Source organism: Heterocephalus glaber, unplaced genomic scaffold, assembly GCF_053883595.1.
Source record: "Heterocephalus glaber isolate CG9 unplaced genomic scaffold, H.glaber_assembly_v1.0 deba00000331, whole genome shotgun sequence".
Taxonomy (NCBI): Eukaryota; Metazoa; Chordata; class Mammalia; order Rodentia; family Bathyergidae; genus Heterocephalus; species Heterocephalus glaber.
Genome location: NW_028258142.1, coordinates 43,746,811 through 43,771,343, shown reverse-complemented (window position 1 = coordinate 43,771,343; position 24,533 = coordinate 43,746,811). Strand labels below are relative to the sequence as shown.

The window sequence follows — 24,533 nt, the reverse complement described above, 5'->3', positions numbered from 1 at the left end:
TCTGTACTACAGACTTCCCAAATCACTTGCCTATGAGCTGCAGATTGCTCTCAAGTAGTGATGCATACGCAAGAAACAAGGACCACATTCCCTGTAGTGTTTAATCACTGCTCCATACCCAGCACCTAGCATAGTTCCTGCATAATACAGAGTCCAACATGTTCATCACATGAGCCAATAAGTGAGTGGATATGAGTGGTCATGCAAATTTCAAAGCTCTCAGAAAGACAGAGTTGAAGAGATTCTTTGATGAATTATCAGCAGATTCTCACACAATTAACTATATTTCATCATTTTCCCAAACAAATGGGTATGATTTAGAGAGGATGTAGAGGGAGCAACCATCACAATGTTGGTGATTTAAAAAGTTCTATAAGCTAAAGATGGGGGAGGGAATAAGAATGACGTGCTCAGTGGACAGAGGAAATTATAGTTAAATTTTATTTTGATGAAACCAAGTGCTATACTCTTTTTTTTTGATGAAGACAAATTTATTATTTATATAAAGTATTACTTTTTTTTAGTTCTTTTATTGGTACATTTTAGGTATACAATTCATTTACATTTATCATTGGGTGCTTGTACCTGTACATGATATATCTTGGTTCTTATTTTTTTCCCCATTACCTGTGTGCCCTTTACTCCCTCCACCTTCCCTATTTACATAGATTTCATTTCCATTTTTCTTTCTTTTCTCATGGTTTTTCCTTTCCCCTTCTCCTCCCTTCACTCTTTCGTCTTTGGACCTTTTTTCCTATTTCACATTATCAATTATTCATTTTAATCATTTTAACCCTTGTTTACACTATCAGTTTCTCACACTAGAGAAACTTCGTATTTACACATGTGTGTCCTATTTATTTCACTTAAGAGTATGGCCTCGATATGCATCCATTTAGCTATAAATGACTCTAGTTTCTTGTTCTTTATGGCTGAGTAGTACTCCATTTTATAAAAAAACCACATCTTCTTTATCCAGTTTCCAGTTGATGGGCACCAAGTGCTATACTCTTGAATAGCTTGTTTTGTCCAAGACTTATTGAGGTTTCAGAAAACTTTCATTTATTCATTCCTCCTCTTTGACTCCCTCAAAGAACACTTAAAATTTGTGTTAGTGTTATGGCGTATAGCCTAATGCCCTCCCCGCAAGCCTCATATGCTCATAGGTGAGGCTTTTGGGACCTGACAGGATATGGGTGTGTGATACTGGATTAAACCACTGATGGGTGTGGTGATATATAAGGAAAGCCCCCCCCCCATCTATCTTTCTATTTCTTTCCCTGTGGGTGTTGGGTATTTTGTTCCAGCAACAAGAAAAGCTATTAAGAGAGTCAGTTTTTTGTTACTGTGACAAAATACCTGAGAAAAACCACCTGTTGTTTTGGGCTTGTGATGAGGCAGAGCATCATAGTGGGAGTATGTTGAGAGGCAAAGCTGATCACCTGATGGAAGTCAGGAATCAGACAGAGGGGGACAGAAAGAGCCCAAGAGGAGGCAGCTGGAGACAAGGTCCTCAAAGTCCCCAAGGTCATACCTGCACGATCCACTCTTTAGGCCTGATCACCTACATTTCCATTACCTCCCGATAATGCTACCAAATTATGAATCTATAAATGAATAAATTCACTGATGAAGTTAGAGCCTTCATGATCCAATTACCTTCCAAAAGCTCTGCTTCTGAATGCATGCACATTTTGGGATAATGTTTGATCCAAACCATAACAAAAACTCTACTTAGAATTGAAGTAGGATGAAATCAAAGCCATTGTGTCTGATCCTGCCACCCTCAAACTGCAGTATGTCAAAATCATCTGTGAAACTTTAGGAGTCAAACTTGTTCATGCTGCAGGGCAAACCTACTCAGTTAAGGCTTCCAATAGCCCAGGGTGGATTGAACAACCAGCACAGCCCTACATTTCACCCAGTCCATTGAGTACTTCTACACCATAGAAAATATTCCTCATTTATACAGCACTTCCTAGTTCCTATGGTCACTTAAGGTATGCCACCAAATCAGCTTCCACATCCTCTGTGTCTTCTGGATAGGCTAGAGAGCAGAAGGACCCGTATGTCCCCTACACAGGGCAATGTGATCATGGCCTCTTGTTTTTAGGTTGTTCATACTGCTGAAAGCTTGGTCATAGGTTAGGTGAGTTCAGATGAAGGTAGAAAGAAAGGTAGAACACATGACTATAGCCTGAGGGGTCTCCCAGAGTAGGGGTCCTGTGGAAGTTCTCTGAGAGCTGGAAGGGGTGTATTCTTGGCCTAATTTGTTCATTCACTCACTTGTCAATTATTTGGTGAGTACTAGTACCTGTGTGCTAGGCACTGCAGACACTTCAGTGTGCCAGATAGCCAAGGAGTTGCTTCATGAAATGGGGGTGAGTAGGATGGGGAGATAGAGATAATAAATAAGTCAACAAATAAGTACGATTCATACAGATTTTAGTAAGCATTCTGAGGGCAGTGAAGAGGTTACAGCTGTGACTGGAGAGTGACGCTTAGGACAGAAAGCCTTAACCTACTCTTCACACTACTGTGCCACCACCCGCTCCACACTCCATCAGGGGATGTGGCCTTCCATGTTCTGTCACACACTGGCTGATTATGCCTAGTTTCTGCCCAGGAACTTCCCCCTACTCTCTCTCTGCCTTGCACTATCTTTCACACTCTCTCTGTGTAGTTTACATTTTAGCATTCGGCAATGCAAGTATTGTACGGATGGTATAGCTGAAATCTGGAGAGTAGAATTGTCCTATTCCATGGCCCATGACCAGCAAGTGGGGGCCTCTAGACCTCACCTCTCCTTCTCCCCCAGTGTCCCACCCACCCTGGCCTCTGTATAGCCCCCAGAGCAACTTGCCTCAGTTCTTTTCCTTTCTTTTTAATTTTCCTTATTATAGTCAAGACTTCAATTAGCTTTTCTCTGTAGAATGACTGTATTAGGCAAAAGTTTGTGTGGGATCCAATAAAATGTCAGATGATATTGAGCATACATCAGGCAAAGCCTGCAGCCCAATAAGTTATTATGTGTAAATGTTACAACTTTATTTTGAGGAGAATACATGTGTACTATCAAGCTGTTTTATGGATATGCAGCATGATTGATTACAGCATGTGGATCTGTCTCAACAAGATAAACTCAGATAGAATAATCTGTGGATATTTAGGCCTCAGCAATTTGTTATCCAAAGATGAGTCTAGAAATGACAATTCCTCCCATTTCAGCGATTTCTTCCTCACCCCCTTAAAAACCTACTTCCAGAACGCCGACTTCTGATGGGGGGCGGTCCTCTTCTTGTGTTTTTTTCCAGTTGCTCAACATTCAGCAAGGCAAAGTTGTGTTTACCATCAAAGCAGCAGCAGCTGGGACTTGGCTCAAGTGAGCAGGTGTTGGGGGTTGAATGTTGGGGCTGCTGCCCTCAAACATTGTCTGCTTTAAGCTCACAAACAAGCAAAGAGGAAAAAAAAATCATCATGATTTGTTTAGCACATAAAACAGTTTGGGTAAAAATGGATTACTTCAAGTAGCAGACTATTTTGCAGATCAGCCCCAAGGAACTTGTTGCTAAAAAATGACTGGACAGAATTCATCAGCAACTTTCAAAGACCCAATTATCTATAAAACAGAGAGTTGCTTGAATGAATTAAATCAAGCTCATGCCTCCACCTTTACCTTGAAGCCAATGGTGATTACCTTGGGATACAGTGACCTTTTCTGGGCTCCTCTAAGTGTCTCAGCCCACATTTTTGATATGTCACCAATGCTGAATCCATGGATTTCTGTTCTGAATTATGATTACTCTTTGATTGTTAACCACTTATCGTGTGTATGGAGAAGAGCCATGGCCCAAAGGAAGGGAACTGGGGATCTAAAGGGCAAAGTCTTGCATTAGCTTATTGGCTCTGCCTCCCTCTGGCTAGGGGACTTCTTAGCCACAGTTCTGTCATTTGAAAACCAGATTCAATGGCGCCTGTTCCATCAACCTTGTAGGGTTGTAGTGAGATGCAAATAAAGCACTTTATGAAATGTGCAATCCTAGCCAAGAAATATTTATGAAGCCACTAAGATAACTTCACCTGTGTTGAGTGCAAAAATGGTCACTATGTTTTTATTTTCCTAGTCAATCACTCAAGACCTCAGCTGCACTTATTATCAAGAAGTCCACTTTCTCGTTTCATTTCCCCCACGTAGAGAGCAAACTGGAAGCTCCTTCTGACCATGGCAGTGCTCCTTGGTGTGTGTGTGTGTGTGTGTGTGTGTGTGTGTGTGTGTGTGTGATGTCTTTGCCATGTTCTGGTTCACAGGGCCTGTGTTGTCTGTGGGCCCTTGCTTGGAGCTCTGATGAGAGATGTTATGGGTCCAGATCCATATATCCTATTGTTGGGCTTTCCTAAGTTTGGGTTCTCATTCATGTACTCTCACATGCTGAGTCACTGTTTCCGCAAAGCACTCCAAAACAACTGGCTCGCTCTAGCATCTACCATGTTCCGTGCCACGGTCACTTTGTCTCCATGAAATCCCATAGGCCCTAGGACTGATCCCATGTCACAAGTTCACCTCCCTCTACCTTTCCTTCTTTGGAGATCCTTTTAATATCCTGTCATCCATCATCCTTCTTTGCCACAGGTCTTGGCAAGTTAGGACCCTGAGTAGGAGCAAGGACTGTAGCAGTCAGCCTTTTTAAATTCAGATTCCAGCTTCACCTTGTAGTGTAACCTTGGGAGAATGACTTAGTATCTCAGTTTTCTCATCTAGAAAATGGAAATAGAAAGTGGTCCCATATCACAGAGTTGTGAAAAGTAAATGATGTAAAGATGCTCTTTCTTAGAAATGTCTGGCATGGATTAAACACTATTAGTGTTTTGTTGTCTACTTCAATTAAATGACTGGTCATTGTCACTGACTCTGGATGGCTTTCCTTAATCTAAGGCCTGTGCTACAGGCATTAGGATTTAGGCTGTGTCTTTCTCAAAAGGGTCCTGGAATTCTACTACAGCTTAGATCTTCCCTTTATCTTTAGTGCCATTCATCAAAAGTTGCACCTGATAAGTCAAACAAGAAGAGACAAAAGGCAAGCTGTACAAGTTAGGTTTTGCTGCTGTTATGGCTTGTAACTAGATGTTCCCCCAAAGCCTCATGCCGTCATAGGAGGAGAGTTTCAAAGTGGCCATATTAGAGAGTGTGAATGTGGATTAGGGGCGTGATACTGGGATTAAGAGTATGGATAATGGAAGCCCCATCCTGGGTGTGGTTGGCACCAATCAATAGGCTTCTAGCCTAGATGAAATATAAAGGAAGAGAGGAAAGGCAGGCTTGCTGCCACTGCTGCTGTCTTCTGCCTACCATGCCATGCCATGGACTGTTTCTTCTCTGTGATGCCCCTCTGCTATACTGTCTTGTTTTGGAGTTAGCCGAGTATGGACTGAAACCTCTACAAACTGTGAAGTGCAATAAACCTTTCCTCCTTCAACTTTGGATGTTGGGTATTTTGTCTCAGCAATGAGAAAAATAACTAAGACAGCTGCATAACAAATCATAGCAAATACTGTGGCTTAATGACAACCATTTATTTTGTTCACTATTATGTGGCTTTGCTGGTAGTTTTTGTCTTCTGGACTGACTCAGTCAGACACTGCTGATCTCTCTCAGGTGTCTGGATAGCTGGTGATTTGTCCAGTACAGTATCTTGATGCTCCAGGGTAGCCTCACCCACAAGGCTGAATTTGGCTAAATATTGGGTGGGATGCCTTAGCTCTTCTCCAGGGGACTCTCAATTTCCCTCAGGGATTTTGGGCTTATTCACAGGGTTGTTGCAAGCAATCAAAGGTGGCAAGATAAGAAGTGCCAAGACTTTTTGGGGCGTGAGCTTGGAACTTGCACATTCCCTTAGTGAAATCTACCATTTGATTGGAGATGTGTTGCTAAGAATTCATGGTTATTTGCAGTTTATAATAGCAATAGTTATAACAGTTTCTTTATTTAGACCAATGGGCTCACTCTTAGTTTCCATTTTCATTCTTACAGAGCTGGTGATTTCACCTTTACTAAGAGATCTCTCTCTTAGTCTTAAATTTTATTCATTTATTCTGTGAGTCATAATGGGCTACAAAAAAACATAGTGGTCACAGAGTACTCACAGGAAATATGAAAAAGTGAGTAGAAATGCTGCTGGTGTCTGGCAGGGCCTTAGCCTAGTCTACAGAAAATATGAAGGCTTCACTGAGCAAGCAAAGTTAAGGCAGAGTCATGAAGGATATGCAGGAGTTAACCATTTTCAAGGGTGGGATGGGGGAAGAGAATGCAGGGGTAAAAATGCAAGTATAGAAAAGCACCACCCAGCCCTGCTTCCTTAATTAGAGTGAGGCTTGGAGACTCTCCAAGTTTCATTCACGTTAGTAGGATAGAAGGAGCCCAGTCCTGACTACTCTGTCTTGATTTACATCAGGAACTAGATCATCAAATAGATACATCTCAGTTAAGGCCACTCAGAGACTTACTCGTGTTTCCTCTTCATGTCTCTGATTCGACTCCCTTATGAGGAACTCCACATCCCTTTCCCTCTGGCTTCAATATATCTATAAAATATAAAGATCTGCTGTAGGACCAGCTGATGTACAACCCAAGCAAGTGTCTCTGCTTATGGCCCCACATGTTTCCTGTATAGGTCTGTGACAATGAGGCTCCTCTGTGCAACTGGCTGTGCTGTGGGACCAATCTCAACTCCTGTGTTCCATGCCGCATGTTAGAGGACATGATCGGGAATTTTGCTGAATAAAATAAACCAGATATAGAAAACAAATACTGCATGATCTCACATGTGAAATCTAAAAAGCCAAACTCTCAGAAGTAGGAAGTAGAATGCTGCTTGCCAGGGACTGGGAGTTTGGGAAATGGGGAGATGCTGACCAAACTGTATAAGTTTTTAACTGTAAGATGAACAAATTTTGGGAGTCTGAAGAACAGTATGGTGACTATAGCTTATAATGCTATATTTTATATCTGAAATGTATTAAGAGAATACATCTTAAGTGCTCTCTTGCCCTCCACAAAAGGTAAATATGTGAGATGATGGATATGTTATTTAGCTTGATTGTGGTGATCATTTCACAATGTACATATGTATCAAATCATCACATTGTCCACCTTAAGTATATACTATTTTTATTTGTCAATTAAACTTCAATAAATCTGGAAGAAAAGATAGAACCAGGCAGAAAGTTTCATCAGATAATGTTTTGGTACAAAGATGTACAAGAAGCCACACATTGATGGTTCTGCTTCTGTAACACCTGGTCCTTGGATTACACCTTAGTGAGAAATGTGTTTCATTCACATACTAGTACTCCTTCTGGACATAATTCCCACCTGTAGGGTTAGGTCATTCCCACAAGCTCAAAGTCAACCACTGTCTCCACCCCTGCCAGTTGAGTAACACTTTGCTGCATAGCATTCAAAGCATACTCAAGTTTATTATCTCCTGTGATTCTCATCCAACTCCATCAGGTAGCCAGATAGAAAAGTCCTCATTTAATGGGTAAATAAACTGGATCATGGGAGTTGAGAAACTTGCTCAAATCATCTAGTTAGAAAGAGGTTGATACAAGACAGAAGGCCAGATCTTGACCCTTCAAAGAGCAGAATTTCATGAAGAAGCACAAAGCAAACGGCCCCTGCTTTGGCATAAATGTGTACTTCAGATTCTCCTGTGCCCTGGTACATGTATACTAGAACCAACCAGCCGAGATGTTAGTACTCTTTTGATCCCTTCTTGGATTTGACTGCCCTGTCCATGTCTAGTGCCTGACTGATCCTACAGCACCTATGTAATCCTTTGAGCCCCATGTGCCCTTGTGTGTACCAGAGTGCTAGGTCAGTGAGAAGCAGAGAATATGAGGCTACTTTGTATGTCACAGACATCCAATGTCTTCTACCCAACTAAAAGCAATTTTTCAGGGCAGGGGGCAGCTTATGAATTCTAAACCCCGGTCTTATTTAACCAACTCAGTGCACATGCACTACCAGCTGTTAGACATGGGGGAAAGGCTGCAGGAACTCCTAAAGAGAGGAAGCCTGGCTTGGAATACTTGACATGGGGTGAATGGTTATACTCTGTGTTGCCGAGGGCAGAATTAGGGCAAACCACTGAGTGATGGAAAGCAAATTTTATTCCACCACAAAGAAGAACTTTCTATCCTCTATGGCTGTCCAGCAAGAGAAGATTTTGCCTTAAGAGACCGTTTATCTGTCTGTCTTTTGTGGGAGTTGCCTGTCCCCTGATGAAGAGCAAGGGCTGACAAGGGGGTTTTTCAGTCAAAAGAATGCCATCAATTTTTCTTTATTAAGTCCAGCCATTGGTCCTAATTTTAGATTCTAACACTGTGGCAAATAAAGCTAATCACGCTTGCTCATTTTACAAGAGGGGCTTGTAAATGAATTTCTAATTGGTAGAATTTCTAGCATGGTTATGAAGTGGAATAAATTTCAGGTCAGTGGGGAGATATTTTGGGGCAGTGTGGTCTTTTTAGTCCATGTTTAAATCATGCACAAGCTGACCAGCATCCATCCTGAGTTGGATCAATATGTCAGAAATTCATTTTAACTTTCAAATGCTAAAGATCTTTTGGGTAGGGAGGAATGAAATAAGTAGGGGTTTCCAAGTTTCTTCTGAGTCCTTGGTAAGGGTCTCTTCTTCTTCAGCCTCAGAGTATAAAGTGGAGGTACTGAATTTAGGAAGCTATGCTAGACAGGACAGGGTGGGGTGGGGTTGCAAATAATTCCTGGATCATGCTTAGGGACCTTTGTGGAAAGAATGCAAAGTATTAGGTAAACAATGTTGGCAATACCCACAGGCTGGGGAGAGAAGAGCTCCACCAGTTCTTCTAGCCCCTTGTGTTACAGGGCACGTTATTAGCAGAAGTTTCCCTGACTTCTTCCTGCATGGTCACTTTTAGCTGAGAACAACATGCTATGAACATAGGTGCACATATATCACTGTGGTATGATTCTTTTAATTCTTTGGGGAAGATATCCAGCAGGGGAAGAGCTGGATCACATGGGACTCCCAGTCCTAGTTCTTTGAGGTATTTCCATACTGATTTACACAGTGCTTGCACCAATCTATACTCCCACCAGCAGTGGAGCAGTGTTTCTCTTTCCTCACAGCCCCACCAGCATTTGTTATTGGCTGCTTTCATGATAGCAGCCATTCTTTCTGGGGTGAGGTGAACTCTCAGTGTTGTTTTTATCTTCATCTCTTGAATGACCAGTGGTTTTGAACATTTTCTCATATGTTTATTTGCTATTTCTACTTCTTTGTGTGAGAAATATCTGTTCATTTCAGATGGCCATTTTTGGATTGGGTTTTTAAATTTGGGAGGTCTGATTTTTTTAAGTTCTGTAGACCTCAGACATTTGTCTGAGAAACGGCAGGTGAAAATTTTTTCCCACATTGTGGGTTGTCTCTTCACACTGTTGGTGGCTTCTCTTGCTGTGCAGAAGCTTTTTAATAAGGAGATCCCACTTGTTGATTGTTTGTGCTAGTTCACGGGCAACTGAGGTTTTGTTCATAAAATCTTTTCTTACACCAATGTTTTCAAGAGGTCTACCTAACCTCTATTTCATCTGGTTCAACATTTCTGTTTTAATATTTAGATCTTTAATCCATTTTGATTTTAGTTTAGTGCATGGTGAGAGATATAGGTCTAGTTTTAATCTTTGGGAAGTTGAAAACCAATTTTTCCAGCACCATTTATTGAAGAGGCTATCTTTCCTCCAGTGAGGGTGTTTGGCTCCTTTGTTGAAGATGAGGTGGCTGAGTGTGTCTGGAGTTGTTTCTGCATCTTCTAATCTGTTCACTGGTCCTCTGTTTCTTTGCCAGTACCATGCTGTTTTTTTCACAGTAGCTTTGTAGTATAGTTTGAAGTTGGGGATTGTGATACCCCCTGCCATGTCTCTGTTGCCTAGAATTGCTTTTGCTAACCTAGGTCTCTTCTTGTTCCAAATGAATTTTTTGGATTTCTTTCTCAAGGTCTGTGAAGTATGCTGCTGGAATTTCAATTGGGATTGCACTGAATCTATATAGCAGTTTTGGAAGTATGGCCATTTTCACTATGTTGATTCTTCCTGCCCAGGAGCAAGGGATGTCTTTCCATTTTCTGATATCCTCTTCAATCTCTCCTTTTAGATTGCTATAGTTTTCAGAGAAGAGGTCTTTGATTTCTTTTGTTAGGTTGATTCCTAGGTATTTCAGTTTTTTGGATGCTATTGTGAAAGGAATTGTTTGCCCTATTTCTCTCTCAGTGTGTCTGTTGTTCATGTAGAGGAAAGCTATTGATTTTTGTGTGTTGACCTTGTATCCAGCTACTTTACTGAATTTAGTTAATAAGTCTAGAAGACTTTTGGTGGAGTTCTTGGGGTCTTCTATATAGAGTATCATGTCATCTGCAAATAATGACAATTTGACTTCTTCATTTCCTATCTTTATTCCTTTTATTTCTTTCTCTTGTGTAATTGCCGTGGCTAATGTTTCCAGAACTATATCGAACAAGAGTGATAGTGGACATCCTTTTCTTGTTCCTGATTTTAGTGTGAAGGATTTCAGTTTTTGACCATTTAGTATGATATTGGCTGTTGGTTTTTCATAGATGGCTTTTATCAGATTGAGGTAGAGACTATCTATTCCAATTTTTAGTAGAGTTTTTTTTTTTTTATCATAAATGCATGTTGGATTTTGTCAAAAGCTTTTTCTGCATCTATTGAGATAATCATATGTTTTTTGTCCCTGGCTCTATTGATATAGTGTATTACATTGATTGGTTAGTGTATGTTGAACCATCCCTGCATCCCTGTGATGAATCCCACTTGGTCAGGGTGTATGATCTTCTTGATGATCTTCTGCATTCTGTTTGCCATTATCTTATTAAGGATTTTTGCATCTATGTTCATTAGTGAGATTGGCCTATAGTTCTCTTTTTCGGTTGGGTCTTTCTCTGCTTTGGGGATTGAGGTGATGCTTGCTTCTAAGAATGAATTTGGGAGTATTGCTTCCCTTTCAATTTCATTGAAGAGTTTAAACAGTAGTGGCAGCAGTTCCTTTCTAAATGTCTTGTAGAATTCAGCAGTGAAGCCATCAGGACCCTGGAATTTCTTAGTTGGTAAGTTTTTAATTACGTTTTCAGTTTCATTGATTGATACTGGGTTGTTTAGAATTTTTAGGTTGTCTTTGTTCAACTTTGGTAATTCATATGTATCTAGGAATCTGTCCATTTCTTCTGTGTTTTCCATCTTACTGGCATATAGGTTCTCAAATTAGGTATTGATGATCCTTTGGGTTTCTCCTGGGTCTGTTGTAATTTCACCCTTTTCATTCCTAATTGCATGGATTTGGGCTTTTCTTTGCTTTTTTGATAAGGTTCTCTAAGGGTTTGTTGATTTTGTTTTTTGTTTTAAAGTAACAACTCTTTGCTTCATTGATTTTTTGTATCGTTCTCTTAGTCTCCATTGCATTGATTTCTCCTCTGATCTTTATAATTTCCTCCCTTGTATGAGGTTTTGGTTTGTCCTGCTCTTCTTTTTCTAGAAGCTTGAGGTTCAGCATCAGGTTGTTTGATTGGGCTCGCTCTGTTTTCCTAATATGAGTATTCACTTCTATGAATTTCCTGCTTTCATTGCATACCCTAGATTCCCATATGTTGTATTGTCATTGTCATTTAATTGTTGGAACTGTCTGATTTCTTCTCTAATTTCCTCTGTGACCCACTGGTTATTCAGAAGTGTGTTGTTCAATTTCCATGTGTTTATGAAATTCTTGTGGTTTCTTTTGGTATTGATCTCCAATTTCATTGCACTATGATCTGATAGTATACAGGGGATAACTTCAATCCCTCTGCACTTACTTAAACATGTTCTATTAGTGAGTATGTGGTATATTTTGGAGAATGACTCATGTACACCTGAGAAGAATGTGTATTATGATTTTGTGGGGTGGAACACTCTGTAAACATCTGTTAAGTTCATTTGTTCAAGAGTTTGATTGAGTTCTAGTATTTCATTTTTTATTTTTTGTCTAGTTCATGTATCTATTTGTGACAATGGGATATTGAGGTCCCCCACTACTATTGTATTAGTGCTTATTTGATATTTCATGTCTGTTTGTATTTGTTTTATATAGTTGGGTGCACTAGTGTTTGGTGCATATATATTTATGATTGTCATCTCTTCCTCTTGGATTGTTCCCTTTTCTTTTTTTCTTTTTTCCTTTTTTGGATTGTTCCCTTTTCAAGGATGTAGTGTCCTTCTTTGTCTCTGTTAATCAGTGTTGGTTTGAAATCCACTTGATCTGCAAAGAGGATAGTTACTCCTGCTTTTTTTCAGCTTCCTGTCCCATGGAGTATTGTTTCCCATCCTTTACCTTTCAGTCAATGGGTTTCTTTTTTTTCATTAAGTGTGTTTCTTGTATGCAGCATATTGTTGGATCTTGCTTCTTGACTCATTCTGCCAGTCTATTTCTTTTGCTTGGTGAATGGAGACGATTAACATTGATGGCTATAACTGATACATATTGACTTATCATTGTCATAACTTTTTCTTTTTTGTTGGAGTCTCTCCCTTTGTGTTTAATTTCTTGTTATGCCTGATCAATTCATTCTGCTGGGCTTCCTGGGGTTGTGTGGATGCATTTATTTAACAAGCACTTACTGGGCTTTGACACAGAGTCAGACACTGTCTGAGGATAAAATGAGGTCCTTGTATTTTAGGAATTTATGGATTAACTGAGAGATACTATTTTAAATAAGCCTGCCCAATGGAGTGTGGCAGTTGCTGTACTGGAGGTTTGTGCAAAAATCAGTAGGACATAGGAGAGGCTTGGCTGCCCAAGGGAGTCTGGGAATGTGTGGAAGGACCTTTAATAAACAAGTCAGCATTTTCCAGAGAGATGAATGTCCTGGAAAGATATACGCAGTGTCCGGAGGTAAGTGACTGACAGCAGGGTGCACTCTAAGGTCCCAAGAGAGCAGGGCCTGCTTCTGCATTAATCCTCATTGTACATCTGCTCATAGTAGAGACTTGCCCTTTCTCTAATACACAGTTGTGTATATACTTAAGTTTTTACACCTGAATTAAGTGTGTACTTCTGGTCAAGCTAGTACATGTTCATGATTACAAAATTCAAATTTCTGACAAGACCTAGAAAGAAGTCTAGCAGTTCTCTGCTCACCCTTCCTCATTTCTAAGTTTTACTTCCCAGAAAGACCATTTTCATCTTTTTGAGCCCTTTTTGCTGACATTTGCCTTCATATGTCTAAATTACACTATACTATTGTTATACTTTTAGGACATTATTTTTTATTTCCATGCACAGAATCTTTTTTGTCTTTTGGCGGACATACCATTCTTCTCTTCCTTTCATACTCCCAACACAATTATGCTGCATTTTTCTGTTAAATCAGTTTTAGGATTTCCACATTTTTGTCTATGAAAATATTCACAAATGGATATATGAATATTTTATTTCTTAAGCTGTTTGTTTGTCCAGGAGCTAATACTTGTCTAATTTGAAAATTTGCCCAATTTTCTACATACTTAGTATTTATTCTTTCCCAAACCCTCTGGCCATGCCACCAAGATCCGCTAGAGTCAGGCCCATTGGTAGACTGACCAGCATGTGTTTTTCTTGGAACCTTCCCTCCTGGAGGCCCAGTATCCTGCTCCATTCGAGCTGGACTGGTTCTCTCTGGACCTGCTGCACCTCTCCCATCTTGGTTACCTGAAACTCTTCTCCTCTAATGGTCCTCCTCTTTTCCTGGATCTCATGTCCTCTCTCCTTTACTCCCTTGCTTTGGTGAAGTTCTGTTTCTAGTAGCTTCTCATAAAAGGATACATCAGGCTGAAATTTTAGAATTCTTGTATATCCTAATATGTACTCATTTTTGCACTTGAGTTACCATTTGGCTGGATATAGAATTGTAGGATGGAAATACTTTTTGCACAGGATTCTTTGCTTTTCTATATTTTAGGCTCTGCTGTTGCTATTGAGATGTTTGATGCCTTCCTGATTTCCACACTTATATATGTGACCTCTTTCCTCTTTTTATCTGAAAGTGTTCATACTTATTCTTTATTCCTGGTGTTTTGAAATTTTTCTGTGCCCATTTTTTCCATCCATTATGTTTGTTCTTTTGATGGGCCCTTTAGATATGGAATTTGAAGCTCTTCAGTTCTGGAAATCCTTTAGGAATAATGCCTTTGAATTGGCCTCTCTTATTTTCTCTGAGCTCTCTTATTAAAATTTGCTTTGAAAGACTATTGGTCTTGATGCTTTAATTTTCCTATTATTTCTTTCCTACACTGGATCTTATTATTTTTTGTCTACTTCATATGATATTGTTTATATTTCATATCTTTAGAAGACTATAATTTTTATTACAGTTGTTCCATATTCAACACTCAGACACTAAATTTTTCTGATCTTTCTTTCATAATAGTTTTCTATTCTTGTTGCATGGATACTTTATTTCTTTATGAAGATCTAAGTATTTGTTAAAGTTTTCTTTATATTCTGCTTTACTTTTGTTTTCTCCGAATCTATTTCTACTTTTTATTGTGCTTTGGTTTTTGTTGGCACTCTTCTGAAATGTCAGTTTATTTGTGGCTCTCTGTTTATATTTCAAAGTGAGGAACCATATTGCTGTGCTAAATTCTCTCTTTATTGTTGGGCTTTGTTACTTGGTGGTCTTCGGTTTTGAGTGATTAGGTCCTGGACATTTAGTTAATTTACTTGTATAGACTCAACTCAAGAGTCATAGTCTAGAGTTTGGCTCTCTAGCAACAATCCTTTCATATTTTTGTTTTGCTATGGCCTTTTAGGAGTCAAGTGGGTAAAGGAAGGGGATTGTCTTATTATTCAGAGAGACTTCACTTTATGTGGGTGCTAGTTTTGTAGGGGACAGGAAGGCCTGACCCTTATGCCCCCCACATTTATAGAAGATGAGGTAATGAAGGGAACAGAGGATTAGTGAGAATGGCTGGAGGAGAACAGAGAAGAGGGAGATGATCAGCACTATTAACTATAGCCCAGATGGTAAATCAGTGGACTTTAGGTCACCATTGAAGAACTCCTATATTACAGTGGAGGTGAAATCCAGCTTGCTGGACAAAAATCACATGGAGGAAAGGAAGCTAAATGGCCCTGCAGAGATTGGACTCTGTCTCACTAGAACCTTGTTTTTCTGTGGGCTTCACTGGCCCCAGTTCATTTGGCTTTCATTGGTATTGAGTGTATTCTGAAAAAATAGTGGATATATGCACAGAAACCACCAGAAATGATAGGCAGGATACAAAAGGGATTCTTAAACATATGAAAGTAAAACAAACACTTTATTTAAGGAAAAGGCAACTTGAAAAAAAGAAAAGCCTAATAAATAACTCAGTTCAGCTGGCTTAAGCACTTTAAAGCCAGTATCTGTGATAAGCAATGAAAACATTAATATAAAATGCTTCACCATAAATGAGTACAATTCAGGCTGATGTATTGCAGCTGAGCCGGCTGTTGGATGGTATGCTTTTAAAGTGATGTTTACAATCAGTACTTTTTTTCTTTGGGAACTAGAATAAGGCAGAAATGGCTGAAAGCCTTGCCAGGGTATAGCTCTGAGCCTTGGGTGCCTGGGACCCCTGCTAGCTGGCTGTCCCCTTCTTTGGCCCTGTTCCCACTTTAGCTGGACATAAGGCAATTGGGAAACCTCAGAGAAGAGTGGTTGGGAGTGTAAGCAAAGACTGTAGGATGGGGTTCAAGTAAGTGGCCAGCTGAAATGTCTGGAGAGGGCAGGTCAGTCTCTCTGGGCTTTATTTCCTAGCTGAGGTCACAGAGTGTGTCTTCTAGGCACTCTGAGACCAGTTCTCTCATCTCCCACTATCTCTTCTTTATCTGGCCTGGGGCCTCTTGTCATCCACTGAGATCCTCATCTTCAAAGTCCATTCATGTATGTGAATTTTAAATTTTAAAGTTTATAAAACGGTGGGGGAAAATGCCACCTGTCTTACCATGTTGACATGATTATGGAAGAATCAAATAAATAATTGGTATAAAATAATGGAATGTAAAGCTTTATTTTTTGAATGTGGGAGTAGTTTGTTAATTTTCCTCAAAAAGACACTCCTAATGGTGCAGTAGTAAGAACATCCCATGTTTGCTGAATGCCAACTCCATGCCAGGCCTAACTCTACCCTAAGCAGAGTGACCTCCCTGAGGACACACCCACTAGCTTCCTCTTAATGGTTCCAGCCCCATGCCTGGGTGGAAAACCTTCTTATGGCCTTTCAAAGTCCTTTCTTTCTACATGTCTGCCTCAGGGATCCATCAGGATTCTGCTTCTCTTCTGTTGCCAACACCCGTTCCTCTATCCTCGGTTTCTGGCAGCCCTGGCTGAGTGGAAATGGGAGATGATTGTTTTTCTCATTATTATTGCTGCTGTCTGCAAAACAAATCATAAGGCCCTTTCCTTAAAGGGTTCAGCTGTCCATATCCACAGGGAAAATAAAACAGCACGGAGCAAGAGTTTTCCTCGTAACTGTCCCTGACTAATAATTTCTGCACTTTTTCTTCATCCATAACTCCAGAGGTTCCCAAGAAGGGAGCTCAGGGCCTGTCTTCCTGTGTCTGGGGCCTCACTGACAGCCCTTGAGCCTTGAGTGTGAAACAAGCCAGGTCAGTCTCTCTCAGAACCCTGGCCTCAGAGCTCTGGAAGGATTGGACTTGCTCTCAGCATCTCTTCACCCCACATCAGAGGAAGACTGGCTTGCTTCTCTGGATGCCGTAGATTTTCTCCCTGGACTTAAAAAACCCTACACTCTTTCCTATTAGTACCCTATGGCTGCTGTTACAATTTTCTAAATGCTTTGTGGCTTAAAACAACACAAACATATTATCTTACATTCTGGAGGTCAGAAATTTGACAGAGGTCTCATGGGGCTACAATTAGGTTATTGGTAGGCTGCATTTCTTCTGGAGGCTCTGGAGGGAAGCCTTCTCCTTTTTGGCCTTTTACAGTGTCTGGAGGCACTCCACTTCCCTTAGCTCCTGGCCCCTTCCATCTTCACAGACATGGTAGGCTGAATGAGATTTTCTCAAATCATGTTTCTCTGACACCCACACTGGCCTCCCTCTTCCATCTTTTCCAGACCCCTGTGACTACTTAGAGCCCATCTGCATAGTCCAGAATAACTTCCCCATTTTAAGGTAAGCTAATTAGCAATATTTTTTCTATCAGCATCCTTGATCTGTGCTTGCCATGTGAAGGAACATATTCACAGTTTCCTGGTATTCATCCACAGACATTTTTGTGGAGGGACATTTTTTTCTTTCTACCATACTGGTTATAATTGACTTCTCCTTGAAATTTCTCCCTTCTTCTCCATAAAAACAAGATCAGCTGGAAAATCTAATTTCCTTTCAGGTAGATATAGCCTTGGTACCTGGTGTTCCTACATGGCCAGACTCTGGTCTAAGTTCCCGTGAGACCAATATCTAGATGTATCCCCAAAGCCTCATGCACTCATAGGTGTAGCTTTGGAAGGTGGCTGGATCATGGGTGTGTGATATTAGATTAAGGGTATGATACCTGGATTAATCCAGTGATTGGTTAAGCATAGTTCTGGGTGTGGATAATGGGAAGGCTCACCCTGGGCATGGATGATATCAACCAATAGATTTGTAGCCTGAATGGAATAAAAAGGGAAAGGAAGGCTCACTGCTGCTGCTTTCTGCCTAGCCTGCCATGGACTGTTTCTCCTCTGCTATGCTACTATGCCATGCTGCCCTGCTTTAGAGCCAGCTAAGTATGGACAGAAAACCTCTACAAAATGTAAGCTAAAATGAACTTTTCCTCCTTTAACTAGTGGTTGTCAGATATTTTGCCCTGGCAAAGAGAAAGTAACTAAGACAAGGCCCCAGGAGCAGGCAGCTGCCGGCTTGCCAAAGGGCTCCCTCTCCAGCTATTGAAAGCTTTTTGGGACTTCAGAAACCCTATGTTCCTTTAGAGCATCAGTCTCAGTTCACATTTCTAATACAGAGAGCCTCTGTTCATGGCTTAGGTGAGGCAGAGGGCTGCTGGGCCTGAGCATCATGAAGGATCCTACTACCAGCTATACACAGGGATTTCCTGATGACACACTCCAGCCTTATATTTCTGGGATGGCCTCCTGCACTGATAAGTAGTAATATAAAAGTCTGAATAAAATAAAAAGAATTAAGATGTGTTATTTACATTTAGCAATTATGTACATGTACCAACTCCCCAAATGTAATCATGTACATCAGTACATGAAAACATACACTAATAAAATAAAATAATAAAAAATTTAAGACAAATATAGATAGATAACATACAAATATACATTCATGCATGTATCTACGTGTTTTAGTCAGCTTCCTGGCACCATGACAAAATACATGCCTGAGGCAATAAGCTTATAATGAAAAAAATGTTTGTTTTGGCTCAGTTTCAGAGGTTTCAATCCATGGTCTCTTGGCCTATTTCCTTGGGTCTGTGGTAGTACAGTATTCCATGGGGGAGTACATGACAGAGGAATTCTCCTCACTTTATGGTGGCAGGGAACAAAAGGAGAGAGAGGAAGAGGCTGTAGTCCTAATATCCTCTTCAATGGTATTTCCTCAGTGACCTAACCACTTCCTTCCAGTAGGCCCTAACTCCTAAAGATTCCACCATCTCCAAACAGCACCATAGGCTGGTGGACCAGACCTTTAATACATGGGCTTTTGAGGATCACTTCCAAACCATACCATTATATATCTATATATGTATGTAATTTACAAGATGGAAGAACACAGATAACTTTGCTTATCACTTATCATAAGGAAGGCCAGCTGCTCTGTTTTGCATGTGCCACACATAGAAGGGGGCTCTAGGGCTGGGTTCTGGATCCACCAATATGCTACCTGGGGCAAACTACTTCATCTCCTTGAGCCCCAAATGGGAAAAGCTAAGTACCAATGTATTAAGTCTCTACTCTTTCTCCTACCATGTGCCTCTCCTCACCCTTTTTACCTCAGTTCTCCTTACTTATGCCTCATTCAGATTATGATTCATTTCTTTCTATAGGACCTAGAGATGATATGTTGTGATTTTAGCACCCTTCCCCCTTGGATTGAGGTGTAGAGATGGAGGGGTGACATCTTAGATTTCCACATCTAGCCTGGTTTGTGAATGGAAAGAAGCTACTCCCCTCTCTGCCCCCTGAGGAGAGAATGGAGGACGTAGTGAGGAAGGATCAGGCAGAGGGAATTGTAGGTGGAGGAGGGGAAGGTCTTTGGGTACAGAATCATCTGAATTAACCACTCACGTTGCAGTCTGATTTGGAGCCCAATTCTCCTGGCCCAGTACTTCTGTTTTCCACAGGAGATGGCAAGTAGCTGAGCAGCACCAAAGGGGAGGAGCTCTGGTGGGGATTTTTCAGCAGTGATTTCTTGACCAGAATCAGCCTAAACCACATCCCTCCCTCCAGGAAAATCCTGCCTACAAGGCGTCCTGCAAACTCAGCACTTCAGTGCTCCCTGACCAGCATTGTGTTTTTTTCTAGACCCCAATTATTAATTTGAACCAAGAAGATGTATTATATGGAAATACTTTAAGATATTAGGAACATCTTTGGTATTAGTGGTAATAGATCCATACCCGAAGTCACTTCTCATTTTTGTCTGTTTGATCACTCAAAAAATTTAAATTCTCTTCCAGAATAAATTTGGGTAAATGGATTAGTAGCTTCCTTCCTTTTTTACTTTCTTTCCCTTTCTCCAAGTCCACTTCTTCACACTCCAGTAGCCCTGCCTTTATAGCCCCATTCATGTTGGAGAGGAAAAGAGAGGAATGTACAAATCTACTAGACCACGAATCCACTTCTTGATCTGGAAGGACTTAGGTACTTTTAGCACCCCAGGTATTGGGTTACTTATAAAAATGGCTCCCAATGACCCATCCTCCCAGTATTCATGGCCTGCATGGGCTAGACCTAGGGGTGTGCTTTTCAGTAGTAAAAGTGATGGGTTGTAACTTCTGAGATAAAGTTATTGTCTTAGTCTGTTTTTGTTGGTAATAAAAAAAAATACCACAAACAGAGGTAGTGAAAGATAAATAAAGTTTATTTTGGCTCATGTTTCTGGTCCAGGTTGAGGGGCTCTATCTTTCTGGCAGAGCTGTAGGACACCTTAGGGCATCCCATGTCAATAGAGGGAGCTCAGGCATGTACGTATTCTTTGGTTTCTCTCTTCTTATAAAACCATCAGTATTCAGTTATGAGGGCTCCAATTTGATGACTTCATTTAAGTTTAATCACTTCCCAGTAGCTTCACTTCTAAACACTATAGTTAGATTGTTTCTATTATCTTAATACCTTACAATGGTGATTAAATTCCAACACAAGTATTAGAGCAGACAAACCATATTCAAATCATAGCAGTTATAAGTGATTCTAACTTTCATCTTCTTGATATCCTTTCTCTTGCCTTGGCTCACTGGGTTTGGTGAAGCATGATGCCATGGTGGAAAGACAATATGGCAAGAAAGTAGCTTCTAGCCAACAGCCAACAAAGAACTGAGGTCCTCAGCCCAACAGCCCATGAAGAACTGAATTCTACCTACCACCACTGTTCACATTTGGAAGTGGACCCTGCCTCATTTGAACTGTAAGATCTCTGTGGCTCCAGAGGACATGTGGATTATAGCCTGTGAGAGATCCTGCAACAGTCCAGCTCAGCCATGCCCAGATTCCCAGCCCACACAAAATGACAAATTAAAATAAATAATAAATGTGTGTTTCTTTAAGCTGCTAAGTTTTGGGTGATTTGTTTTGCAGCAATAAACTAACATCCTTTATGGCTCCAATATATGAAATGAAATCTTTCTCACCAATCTTCCTGAGTATAGCAAGAGCAATTGAGGATTTTAAGACATATTTCAATACTGAAACTGTATTTTGGTTGCATCAATAATGGTCAGTCTGATATAGCTGGAAACCAGTGAAACACAATGTGTTAAATATTTTGAAATATCATCAAAAATATTTTGGGGCCTAGATGCATTTTGTTATTACCTAACAAAATTGTTTAGCAAAGTAGTGATAATTTATGGACATTTTTAGGGATTTTTTTATACCCCCAACTCAATGAGAGCTCTAACAAGAAAGAATGAGTCTAAGAAGAAGGCACAGGATTGATGAGACCTGTAGGTACATCCCACAGTGTATGGGAGGTATTCTGACATCTTGACTCCACCTTCTAGAACCTTTTAGAGACGGAGTATCTAAACTGCAATCCTAAATCCACTGATTTTTTGCAAAGTGCCAACACTGCAATTAAACCTGAATACTGAGGTTGTAGTTTAGGAAAAAAACCTCATACATTAACATCTTTTATCTTAAAAGAAAAACAAACAACATGCACACCATAGGTTTACCACCATTATCCTAGAGCATGCTTTTAGTGGGGATGCCCACTCAGATCCACCTGTCCAGACACTTGGCCTTGAGTTTGTGATATGCTCTGTCTGCTGTCTCAGTCTTTAGACACTCTCTATACTGCTGAAGTTTCCGTGATTTCTTCCTCCTATCTGATTTTCAAGAGCCCCTGGAATCCTAACTATGTATTCTAGTGCTAGATTTTCCATGTTTTTATATATACTGCTCATTCTCCCCTTCATTCAATAAAGAAGAAATGGAGCTGCTAGCCCCTCCAGAAGATGAGAGTAAGGGCTAGGTTTCAAAGGGAGTGGGCTAACATGAGGATTTGCTGAATGTTGGCTTGATGAGTTATTAGTCCCCTACAAGCCCACATGGTGACAGGAGAAAAGAAGTTTAGTTTCTGGACACATTAAGAGACAGAGGCTCAAACACTGCATCCCTGGTCACAAAGCGGGTGGGAGTGTAATGTCTGAGTGAATTAGCAACTAAGTGAAGACCAGTAAGGGCCTATACCATAGCTTTCTGGTTCCTGTATGGAAGAGACCTGAATTGGTTATCTATATTCCTGACTGCTCACTAATCCAGAGCCACTTGGGTCCAAGTGGAAATTCTAGCACTATGGCATCCACAACCATGCAAATCCATGTAAGTTCCATTAGCATAATTTTAGTCCTCAGATATCTAGGCATATATGGGCCCAGGGCCTTTGTAGTGGCTGCTCTTTCTGCTGGAATGCTCTGCTCACATATTGGCACAGCATACTCACTTGTTCACTCCAAGTCTTTGTTCAGACTTTTTCACAATAGATCATCTTTTGATTGTGCTATATGAAATTGCAACCCTCCTCCCACCAATACCTTAAACAGTGTTTGTCACCCAGTCATCCCTCAATACATGCTTTGGGGATAAGGTACTGTGCAGAAGCCAGAAGCCCATATATACATATTTAATTGTAGTAAAAGTACATCTAGCAAAATTTGTCATTGAAACCATCTTTAATGCAAAGTTCAGTAGCATTAAGAATATTCATATTGTTGTACAACCCCTACCTCTATCCATTTCTAGAAAATTTTCATCACTCCAAATTTAAGCTCTAAATTCATTAAACAATATATCCTCATAACCCCTTCCTCCAACCCCTGGAGCCACTGTATAACTAGCTGTTTTTATGAATTTGACTGCTACGGGCATTTCACGTAAGTGGGATCATTCACTATTTATCTTTCTCATAGCTCTGGCTTATTTCACTCAGCATAATGTTTTCAAGGTTCATCCATGTGGTATACCATGGGTCAAAATTTGCTTTCTTAAGGCTGAATATATATAATTTTGTTTATCCATTCAGTGTTCATATTCAAGCCTATATTTTTTCAGGATTGATGCCCAAAGCATTGTAGTGTGGGATGGCAGTTGGCTCAGTCACCCCCTTGCATCTCTCCTGAGTACCCATCACATTTCCTTCCCCACAAATTTGTAGTGACTGTTTTCTAAGTGTGTTAGTTACTTTTCTCTCATTGCTGAGACAAAATACCAGACACCCAAAGTTAGAGGGGAAGGGGTTTATTTGGCTTACAGTTCGTAGAGGTTTCAGATCATAATCAGCCAACCCCAAGGGAGAGATGACAAAGAGGCATGGCAGAGCCGAAACAACATGGCACACACAAGGCAGCAAAGGCAACAAGAGCGTTAACAGTGTCTGCCTCTTTTCTCTTATTCAGACTACTTAGGCCAGGTAGCACTCACGCTGTTAATCCTATGCCCTTGAGCCTAGCATTGCATCATGAATCAATTCCAGCTTCACACACTAGATCAAGCCTATGACCACATGAGGCTTTGGGGGACATCTAGGCCCAAACTATACCCCTAAGGGAAAAGTAATTCAGGACAATTTGGGCTGGGGATTTAGCTCAGTGGTTCTGGTGCCTGCCTTGCAAGTGCAAGGTCCTGAGTTCGATCCCTGGTACCAAAAAAAAAAAAAGAAAGAAAAAAAAAAGGACAATTAGAGGAAGCTCAATAACTTCGGGTATGAAATTATTTTTCCTTTTCCAGTGCTACCATGGAAGCTGGAGGTAGAAAGAATTTAGTGAGAACTGTGAGGATGAGTTATCTACTGTGTGGTTCATAAATAATGAAACAATGGACTCTGTATCTCCAACCATTATTTATGTCCATTCTTCATTGAATAGGTGACTTCAGGCTAAAGGCTAACACCAAAAAACAAAACCTAAAATTAAAAAACTATAGTTGAGAGCAACTGAGAAATCACTTTGCTAGATACCTCAAGGGTTTCTGGCATGAGGTTGCCAGTTGCCAAGGGCTCAGGCCCCTCAGATATGCTGGGTTGGCTGTGTGCAATCAGGTGCCTGGAACAGGGCACTCATGTTTATCTGGCCATGGCACCTCCTTCTATGATTGGTCTTATCCTGTCTTCTTTTGTGTTCTCACTTAGTAATATATCCAGAGATTGTCATTTTAAAGGTGACATATAACAATTTTTCTTCTGATTTCACCTGGACCTGTGTGTCCTTTCTTGGTTGTGACACAGTTCTTGGTACAGAGGGTGCTTCTTAAGATTAAGAAACAAGTCCTATGGACTCTCCTGGCTATTCTCTTTGGGCCTCTCCCTTCCTTTCCACTGGCCACCAAGGGCTTGGCGAGACCCCGTGTTTGTTCCCTGTTCCCTGCTGGTTGTGGATCTCACCAAGCTCCGACATAGACAGAGGCAGAGAGAGACAGAGAGAGGTTGAGACTCAAGTTTCAAATTCTCTCTGGAATTCGTCAGTCTTCCACGTCTTGCTCATTAGTGGTCAAGTGATGTTACCCCCACAATATATCAGTGCAGATTAGGGAATCAGACTGACTCTCACCCAGTTGTCCTGCTTCCAGAGAGGGAGAGTGATGGGTGCAATGGGCAATGTCCTCACTGGGAGGCAGACAGAGTGACTACCTTTGTGTGAGACCTGCTCTGCCAGGCTCAGATCAGAACTTCGTGTGTTTGCTCCTTAGAAACACATCGGGGTCTAGGTACTATTCGAATATAATTAGTTTGGTATCACAC

General features: G+C 40.7%; 1 protein-coding gene across 1 annotated transcript in view; it reads left to right on the top strand.

Annotated features, from left to right (window-relative positions):
* Nucleotides 1-20,841, top strand: part of LOC147830113 (uncharacterized) — a 65,546-nt gene extending 44,705 nt beyond the window's left edge. The window contains exons 4-6 of the mRNA XM_087189572.1: nt 17,183-17,240; nt 17,773-17,865; nt 20,547-20,841. The gene's annotated coding sequence lies outside the window, so the exon portion shown is untranslated. The remainder of the gene's footprint in view (nt 1-17,182; nt 17,241-17,772; nt 17,866-20,546) is intronic.
* Nucleotides 20,842-24,533: the final 3,692 nt, after the last annotated feature.